This window comes from Lygodium microphyllum, chromosome 24 (genome assembly GCF_053477565.2).
Source record: "Lygodium microphyllum isolate KBCC chromosome 24, Lygodium_microphyllum_v1.1.10, whole genome shotgun sequence".
In the NCBI taxonomy this organism is placed as follows: Eukaryota; Viridiplantae; Streptophyta; class Polypodiopsida; order Schizaeales; family Lygodiaceae; genus Lygodium; species Lygodium microphyllum.
The window spans coordinates 122,184,460-122,195,291 of NC_141158.1; the positions used below are offsets into that span (position 1 = coordinate 122,184,460).

At 38.2% G+C, this 10,832-nt stretch overlaps 1 pseudogene; it reads right to left on the reverse strand.

The window, feature by feature from the left end:
* Positions 1–4,000: 4,000 nt before the first annotated feature.
* LOC148015599 (wall-associated receptor kinase-like 20 pseudogene) lies at positions 4,001–10,562 on the reverse strand (annotated as a pseudogene).
* Positions 10,563–10,832: the final 270 nt, after the last annotated feature.

Here is a 10,832-nt window from a genome sequence, read left to right on the forward strand (position 1 = left end):
GACATAAGGTTATTGGGGGGTAATGACAGCAAAGGTTAGGTCCCTCTTTTGACTATATTGCAATTGAAGATGGGATCTAAAGATCATACCCAACTTCTACCACAAGATTTCAAGAAGATAATATAATTTCTACTTTAGAAAGCTTCAAAAAAAGATGAGTTTACTTTATCTCACATGGAATTGATTTTTGTAAATATCCTCTCATGTAGTCTTAGAATAGAGAATGCATTTTTGAAAATGTATAGCTCCAATTATACTTTTACATAAACATTAAAAAAACCAATTATAAATTCCTAGATTCCTCCTTAGTGTGTGATGACTCTATGTTAAAAATTTTCCAAACTTAGTCCCTTCATTGAGCTAGCATGCATGTCATCATCTCAAGTTACTTATATTCAAATCAACTAGTTGGACATTTATATTTTCTCCAATGAATTTGTGGTTCTTACACTACTATCCATCCAAGGGTTAATTCTAGCTTAAGAACTAATGCCTTGTTTTCCCTATTCATTGTCCTTACAACCATCAAGTCTATCCATACATCCTTTACAAGTCTATCCATATACTTTTTCCAACCTACTTTCCCTTACAATTATCTATGCGATAATGACAAGTCACATTGCTAGCCATGAGAATGTCTAGTGACTACTACTCTTTCTCTAAATTGAAGCTCATATTATCACTATTTCCTTCCTTTCATTAACATTTTCTAAAACGATATACTTATGGGAATATAAACATCTAGGGAAAATAACTAGAAAAGAAAGATGCAAACAATGGCCCTCCCAAATTCCAAACCATAGCAATAAAAGAACATAAAGAATGTGATATTTAGTTAGTGCCAAATCCAAATGAGAGAATGTCCATTCTACAAAGCAAGTATACAAGGATACAATTTTCACATGGCAAGGGTGATCCAAAGACGTATCTAGAATTTAGCACCACATTCAAGATGAATTAGACTTCCTAAAAGCCTAGGAAAACAAAGGTAATGTGATTGCATGTATTGCCACATGTGACTTGATTATATTCACTAAATTACGTCCCTCATAAGGTGTGTCAATCTTTGTAATGAAATGCTCCAATTGAAGTTATCCTCCAACATATGTTGTGGTCAATATAATTAGTCTCCACAAAATACTTTGCATTAAAATGGGAAATAGATGGTGATAGTACATCAATGTCAACCCTAGACATGGGCACTCAAATATAAGTACTCAAATATGACATGTTAACCTTGACACACCATTGTCAATACTCAAACATTGGTACTCTAAAATGAAATTCCAACCCTCACGCATCGCCATGGGCACTCGAATGGGTGCCTATTTTGTGGGCACACATACTTGTGTAGCAAGTGACCATATTGTCCCATTTTCTTTACACATAGGGAAATAGACAACTTCTAGACATTAAAGTGGTGGGTAGGCTTATGTGCACTAGTCACAAGTATTGGTCACTTGCCAGGTCACTTTTGTAGCTCTTCTTTGTTAATGAGTGGAATTCCAATTAGTGTAATGTGGGCTTTGCCTTATATAAATGGGCTATGCCCCCCATTTAGAAAAAGAGTTTTAATTGGTCCTTTAATCTCCTTATGGGCAACCCATATTGATATCTCACATCATACATGGGGAGATATTTGCAAAGGTATCAAATCAATGGCCCGAGAATTGTATGCACATTTCGAAGGCACGTATTTGTGATCTCCACATGGGAAGTAGTAGCCCATGCAAAAGTAATAACCCTTGCATGATGTGATGCCTTGATATGACACATGACTACAAAAAGGTTGAAATTTCTTTTTATCTTTAAAAGGCTCTATAAGTTTTTGAAAAGAGACCATAACTTAATACATAGGTTCCTAGCATATGGTACACTAGTTATTGGGAAGTTACACACCGCAAGGTCATCACTTTGGTTACTCAATGTCTTGAGATGCGCATGCTACTATTAGCCCTTTCGTCTTTGCAAATGTACACCTGTGTGATATTGTTCAAGGTGGAGAACCCTCTACCCTATGTAGTATATGTAACCACCCTCATTGATGAAAGTTGCACATAAGTGTAAGGACATATCGTTCAAACAATGATATTTTACATATATTTACAAGGTCTATGATATATTTACTATGTATTATTTAAAAGTTTACTTGGGTGACTACCGAACCAAAGAGAAAACCTCGAGCCTATGTAGCACAAGGATGAGAGGTTTGGTATTCAAGAAATAAAGAGCAATTTTTTTGAAGAGTGATTTAATAATGAAAAGAAAAAATGTATCTTTGAAAAGTTGTTACATAGCTCTCTCTCTCTCTCTCTCTCTCTCTCTCTCCACATACACGAGAGAGAGAGAGAGAGAGAGAGAGAGAGAGAGAGAGAGAGAGAGAGAGAGAGAGAGAGAGAGAGAGAGAGAGAGAGAGAGAGAGAGAGAGAGAGAGAGAGAGAGAGAGAGAGAGAGAGAGAGAGGGTTGGATACAAAAGAAATAAAGATGGGTTTACTTTTGAAGAGCGATATCATGATGAAAAGAGTAAATGTGAGCCTTTGAAAACTCTCTCTCTCTCTCTCTCTCTCTCTCTCTCTCTTAGATAGATGAATTTCTTTTCTAATTGAAGATATATGAGACAAAATGATATTTTAATGTTTTAACATGTGCATGCATTGTGTATATTCTAAAAACACCCACAAATACACATGTACTATATAAACAGATAAAATTTCTTAATGAAGTGATATTTTAATGGTTGAACATATGCATGCATGCATGCAATGAGTGTATATTCTAAAAAACCCCCACATCTGCACATATACTTTTAAATAGCACACATATACACAATATATATGCACATGTACACACATACATGCACATATATACATGCACACATGCACACACATATACATGCACATATATGTGCAAATATATACTCATGTATGCACATATGTACACATACATGTACACACGTAAAAATATGAGCAAGAGAAAAAAATACAAAGAGAGGGGTGACAGCTTGGAAAAATTGCTAAGAAAGAGAGAGAACTATGAAATAGAGAAGAGAGAAAATAAAGCAGAGGGGGAAAAATAGATACAAACTTATAAAATATAGCTTGCATACATGCATACATACATACCTAGTATACACAAATACACACATGCGTACACAACATGTACACACAGCATGTACACATATGAGGTGAAAAAAGATGAAAGATGATAAACTTGGTGGGGGGGGGGGGGATGAGAGGAAGAGAGGACACACACACTTATGAGGCCACATAAATGAAAACGCATGCATGCATATACAATATGCATATATACGAGGTGAAAAAAATGAGAAAGAGAGAGGAAGAAGACATGCACACTTATGAGATTACACAAATTGAATTATTCATATGAAATATGCATATACATATATACACATATTTATATATATATACATGGATATATGCACATATGTGTATATATGTAGAGAGAGAGAGAGAGAGAGAGAGAGAGAGGAGAACAAAAAATAAAGGAGAGGAGAGAGAAAAAGAGAGGGGAGAGAAAAAAGATGAGCTTATGAGAGCAGACAAATGGACACGTGAATATAAATTCACACACACGCACATACATACACAATTGGTTTATGAGACCAGACAAATGGACACGTGCATATAAATTCACACACATACATACATACACGATTGGGTTCTTTGTGACTCAACTATCCATGAACCTTCTTGCCACATGAAATGTGAACTAGAGCAAGAAGTCTCCTGATTGTTATTAATATTGGTACTTTAAACCCTGGTGTGAAGCACTAAAAGAACTATGGCACAATGTATTAGGAGAATCTAGGCACGGGGCACCTAGTATCATTTTACCAGAGCAACATCAGTTGGTATATTGGACCTAGCTTGACTTTCACCAAGGCAACCACACCAAAAGCAAAGAATGATGTGTTTGCTTTCATGCATCCACTCTATAATTAGATTAGCTACTTTCAATTAGCCTCATTGTAATGGCCTTTCAAACCATTGGCATAAAAGCCTCTCTCTCAAAGCTCCTATTTGCAACTTCAATAGTGGATATGATACTTTGAAGCTTCTCAACCACTTCCTTCATGGATGGCCTATCAATCATGTTCTCTTGTAAACAATCAAGAACCAAATTGATAACATTCCTCATTGACTCAATTGCATATGTAGAAGCCCCATCCACATGCTCCAAATCGAGCTTATTATCTAGGCAATTTTTCTCTTTCATGGATTGGACCATAACTACCAGGCTCAAATCATCTAGGTCCCTCCCAAAATCAATTGCCCTCTTAGAAGTCACAAGCTCCACTAGGACCACACCAAAGCTATACACGTCACTCTTATCTGTTAATTGATAGTTCCTATAATATTTAGGGTCTAGGTAGCCCATTGTGCCTTGGACACATGTTGATACATGTGTAAGGTCCGGCTCAACAACACGTGAGAGCCCAAAGTCTACAATTCTTGCATTCATAGATTGATCCAAAAGGATATTGCTTGACTTCACATCTCTATGATAAATGGGTGGATATGCTGCAAAGTGTGGGTAAGCTAACCCCTCTACAAATTGAAGTCCAATCAATAGTTTAGTTCTCCAATCAAGAAAACCTTTTTCGAGGCCGTGGAGGTGGTCATGCAAGTTCCCATTGGGCACATACTTGTAGACTATCAAAGGTAGCTCCATGTCAACACAACACACTAATAGCCTCACCAAGTTTTTGTGATTGACTTGAGAGAGGATCCGAACTTCATGGAGAACTTGTTCTATGCCTTTGATGTTGCCTATCTTAGCTAATTTGATAGCCACCATTGAACCATCATATAGGATTCCCTTCTATACTTCCCCACATCCTCCACATCCCAAGATTTGATATTGTGAAAAATTGTTGGTTGCTCGCTCCATTTCCCTATTATTGAATAGCCTTGCAAACTTTCCCCCACTATTTGCGGCCAAAATCATAGACCTCTCCAACACAAGCTTGGCACGAGTCATGTGTGCACTCCTTCTCTTCATGTATGCATCTTCATGTATGCAATGACAATTAATGAGGTGAAAACTATAAGTTTAATAAACCCAAAAGTAAGTCCTACAAGAGAAACATGTGAGAAAATAAGTTGGGGTAGATACACAGATCATTTGTGGCTTGCAGGACAACAGAAAATTTAGAGTTACCGATGGCATATTTGATCTTATGACACTCGATGCTATTGTATTTCCGGACACAATAAGGAGCTGTAGACACACAAAACCTAAGTCAGGATAATGTATGTGGAGTGAAGTTGCGCTTAAGGTGGCGTACACGCAGTCGAGTCAATTGGAAATGAGATGTGGGCGTGTGTTGTGGGCAAAAAGAATAAAGAGTTGTGAAGATGCAAAGAAATGCATACTTGGTTCATTTGGTGGCATAAGATGAGATGAGACCAAGCAGTACAAAATTATTACCAAAGCAGCAAACGATCGAAGATAAATATCAGTATGGGCCCCACATTTTTGCAGGCGTGTCGGTTCTCTTCCGGTGACTCGCCGGTCGCTTAAATTTTTATATTTATTTGAATAATTAATTTGGATGATACAAGCCTGTCATCATGTTCTCATGCGGGCGCATGGTTTTACCTCTGATAGACAAGGTGCAAGGTTCGATATCTGGGGAGTCAATCGTGGAAAGACCAAACCTTATTTTAGGGGCCTTTTTAATCTGTGGGACCCATAATTACTTGGTACGGGCTGAACCTATCAAAATTTGTGGGGCCCGTGCTGATATATATCCACAGCCAACCCCTGGGAGGGTGCAGGTGAGAGGCTATAGAGGGTGCCCGTCGCAGGAGCTCCCTGTGTTGAGTGGATATGGCACCTCCAACTTGCCACATGGCAAGCATATATTAGTAGCTCCTCCATCCGCAGCTTGATGATGGATGAGCAGGATATTCACCACCAGGGGAAGAAGCGGTACTAATGCTGCTGCCATTGATACTCTTCTATTTGGTTTGGGGGGGGGGGGAGGAGCTGCAGCATCTTTAGAGTAGTGAGATAGGTGGGAAGGAGAAAGATATATGCAATGAACGCTAAGCACTAGAATGTCCGCATGGACATTAGACACATGATATCCAAAAAGGATGCTTGCAATTGTTCCGGAGAAAATATGTTGCCTTGGGATTAAATGTCCTCATCAACATAGAAATGGTGAGTGCTTATCCATCGAACTGTCAATTTGTTTGTTGATGAGCCCATGATACATGCATATCGATCAAATTGTCGATTTGCTTGTTGATAAGTCCTATTCTCTTATGTGGTGTTGGTGAAACTTGAGTCGAATGCTTTCCACCACATGTGCTATTAGGATTATTAGATAGAGATTGTTTTCTAAGAGGGAGAATGTGTGTGTGAGTAATTGACAACACCTGTAGATGAAATGAATTGCTATATTGTTGTAGGCAATAAACGATGTGGCTTGGACTATCCCTCCCTTGTTACTTTACAACTTTTGACTGCAAGAAATCATTCCAAGTGCAAAGACTCCAATTTGCCCTAAGCCCTCTCACATGAAGACAAACAATGTCAATACTCTCCCAAGCGATTTTATAAACTACACTCCCTCACTATGCCTCGGCTTTCCCACACAAAGGAGACAATATCAAGAGCCACAACTTTAATTGAAGGATAATACACATACTATGCTAGATAATAAGGAGAAATCTCATCTAAAGGTGACAGATGTAACTTGTCCTTGCCTTGTGTCCAGTTTTGGTATGGTTACAATAACGAGCACAATTCTCCTATTGCTGAGGAAATATCACCACCAATTGTGTGCATGCATGTCTATGATCATCCTAATGTCATCTTGTTCATCTACATGTCTATGGTCATCTTTAAGGCTGCTAAACTGAGGACTTGAAGTATAATTGCCATGAGCTTGTGATTAAAAAAGTTGCCCTTCACTTTTGATGATTCACCTCCTTCAAAAGTAGGCATAACAGGCTAAGTAATTTCCTTTTTAGGATGGCCTAGATTGGAATCATGAGAGAGTTTATGAAAGTTACCAATAGGTTGGGATTCTCTTTGTGATCCGTTATCCATGTTTCTTATGGCTAAAATAAGCTCTTCATATAGGGATTTGTTACTTTACTATAGTTCAGTAATCCCCTTATTCATTTATGCCACTCCTTGAATAAACCTATCATTCATTTGTGTCAAACCTTCATTCAATTTCTTCAAATCGTTAGAAATCCCTTCATTCATGGGGCCCAGCTCTTTGGATAATAACATGTAGTCATTGAGTGCATGTGATTCATGAGTAGCTTCAATCCTTTGATGCATGTTGTATGCAACTCCTACACTAATATCTTCATCCCCTTGCTTATGATTTTGAGCCTCTTTAGTGTGATTTTGATCATCATGAAACTCTCTAACATCATCATTCATTGCTTCTAAAACAAGAACCTTCTTTTTTTTCCTGGCCATTGAAAGAAGAGTACTATAATATTGGACTGCATGTCAATAAATCCTTTTTTTCTCCCCAAGTAAAGCTCCAATCCAAGTGTTCTATAGCTCAATAGAAAGCTTATGAGTGAGGGGATATAAGATTTAAAGTGGTTTCAACTTGGGATAAAGGTCTAGGTAACATAATGTCAAAAAATGTTATCCTATTATATTGTCTAGGTAATATCTCAATGTACCTCTTTTTAGTAAAATTGAAATATCTTGAGCTTCTGATATCGGATCAATGGGAAATTTGATTCAAAATGGAGTTGAATATCCCCTCTACGATTGAGCTATCAAGCTCTAATTATGGATCAATACAAAAAAATTTGCAATAAGATCTTTACTACTATACTAAAGTTTCCTGCACTCTATCTACTACCTAGAAATGCCCTATTTGGACTTGTAAGAACTCCATGGATATAAGGAACCCTATAAACACCTGTAGGGGCCTGAAAAGTGTTACAGGGCACTTATGGGGATCAAACTAGACTTGTAAAATAATGGGTACCTATTGTGTAAACATGTAAGACCTGTAGGAACTTGTAGTTATCAAGAGGGCAACAAATATCCTATTCCTCATCCACTATTTGTTCCCATGTCTGAATGGACTAAGATACTACTGTACCACTGTCATCCAATGCCAAAGATGATATACCTATACCTAAACTTGAAATCTTTGTGGTTTTTCGAGACTTGAGGGATGTGCCAAGTTCCTCCTCAAGCTGGTTGATGCACCCCTTCAAGATCATAATCAAGAAGAGAGGGACATCTCTCTATTGTCTTCTTGAATCACCTAGCATTTACTTTTTCCTTGCGAAAATGAACATGGCAAAGTACATGCTACTTGGCTAAGAAAATAGTGATACTATGCATTGACTAAAAAATATTTGAATCATTTAATGAAATGCAAGTGAAAAATAGAAATTGACTAAATTGAAATGAACTAAGAATAGCGTATTACATTTTTGTAGTGACTCACTACATTACATGTATCTCACTTACCATTTTCACCGATATTTTCAATCATGTAGCATCAATGATTAACCAACAAGTCAAATTCCATGTTAGGTATAAAATGTAGATAATGAATCAATGCTTGCAACCAAATTTGCCACTAATCTTGAGAAATATGAAACCATCACAATTAGCTCTATGTTAGGCTCTATATGCTCTAATATCAAGCTTGATGATTGATTACACTTAATCTCCCTTTTCCAACAATAGGATCAGCTCAAGAATGGAATAATAAAAGAGATTAAAATTGTTAAGTAGTAGGAATACCTCATGTTGTTGATGAAGAGTATCAAATAGGCTTCAACCAATCAATCCTCCACATAATCCATCCCTAAGCTGATCAAGATTGAGTACCATAGGTAACTTCAACCAAAATTTGGTCCCATAATGCTTGCCCAGATATGTCTTCAGCTTATATTAATGAAGAGCGCTCCAATGGATTATTAGAAATCCATGTTTGAGTAAAAGATTTCAATCATCGTAAGAGAAGAGCCTTTGAGTAATGAAGAAGCACTAATTCTTGATGGAGATCAAGAATTGATGAAGATAGCATATGTTCAAGTATCCAAGAGAGTGAAATTGCCTTCAATCTTGATGATATGCCTAAATGCTAGCTAAATCTTAGTGGTGTGGATTTATCCCCATCTTCCTTGAGTTGAATAAACCATAAACCCCATGGTTGGCACCTTATTCAAGCAAAAATTTAAAAAATTCATGGCTGGCCTCTTTCCCCCAAATTGGAATTAAGAAATTGCTTCAAATCTTACCAAGCAACTCCAATGTCAACTCAATCATGAATGCAGATGCTTGTCTTCAACTTCTTGAGTCCAAGGAGAACAAAAGCCCTCCCAAATCTTTAAGAAATGGTCAAAATATACTTGTTGTCCTGAATCTACCATAGCTAGGGTTTCCATAAAGCTTCAAGAGCTCAAGAGAAGAGAAGGAGGTTGAATATGATAGCAAAGAGTTCTTAGTTAGTGAGTATGGAGCCTTATAGAAGCACAAATGAAGTTGGAGAGTGTTTGTCTTATTGGAGATGAGGCATCTGTTAAGCTAAAATTCAATGCAAATTGTGATGATGGCTCCTGCTATCCATGTGGACTTCTGTCTCAACTCCCATAGCATGAATGGTGCTCAATGGATAGGAAATAATGTCAATAAGAAGCCTATGCCATCCTTAAAGCATAGAAGGAAGATGGAAGAAAGATTGAAGCAAGAATCTCCATAAAAGCTTGTGAGAAATCTTGAGAGAGAGAAAGGTAACTCTTGATTAGTGAAAAGTAAACGTGTTTAAGTCTTTTCCTAATCTTCATTAATCCCAGTTATACCAAATACCTCTAAAATGGACCTCTTCTTGACCATGAACTATTGGGGGTAAAGGTGCCTCCGCCTAGCCGCCGTGTATTACTACACTTTACTACATTGACAGTACCCGCCACTGCACACTGTAGGTGGCAGAGGCGCCCATCACAGTCACTTATTCTTTATTCTTTTAGTGAAATTTAAAAAAAAGGAAGGCCCGGCCACACATTGTGGTTGTTGGAGTTTCCACTTTGAGTTTCTCTCTCTCTCTCTTGCTCTTATTCTCCATCCACCATAGCTCTCACCACCAAGCTTCTTCCTCCTAGGTTCTACTTCCCTTTCAACTGGCATCAAAGCAAAGGCATTGGAGCTTGCAAGGCATTCTCTTCAGTCCGGATTTGAAGAGCTTCAACTCGAGCTTCAATGGCAACCATGGCACCTTCATTTGCAGGTATGTTTTGATCTCCCGCCTCCTCCCCGATCTTCCCGGCCTTCATTTGGCACCTTGTAGGGCTCTATTGGAGCCCCTTGATCATTGCCAAGTGCTCAGTAGTACTGTTGAAGACTCCCCAACCCCGAAAAGGAGCTAACGCAAAATGTGGCGCATTTTTAGGGGGCTGGGCTGATCCACTTCTGGCATTTCGAGCTCCTTTCCTGACTTCTCAGCATTGTTTGCAAGCTTCCCGATCATCTTCGGACTCCCGGCATTGGTTCTTGGCTCCTGGTGATCAACTCGAGTGCTTCCACCTTCAGCCATCGCTGTATACACAGTCCCAAGACTGTAAAAAACAAGGCAACACTTGACATTTGATGTTTGATGCTTCTTGGCATTGCCTGTTTTATGCCTATTGATGCCCAATGATGCCCAGACGTTATGGGATGTTATGTCTCTACTTTGGGATCGATTTGGAGTAGATTTGGGCATTGATCGAGCTTCATTTGACAGTGAATATGTTGTTGTAATACAATGGGCTAAAGCTCATTTACTTGGTGTATGCATTGGTTCTTGGATACGGGGTGCTTACCC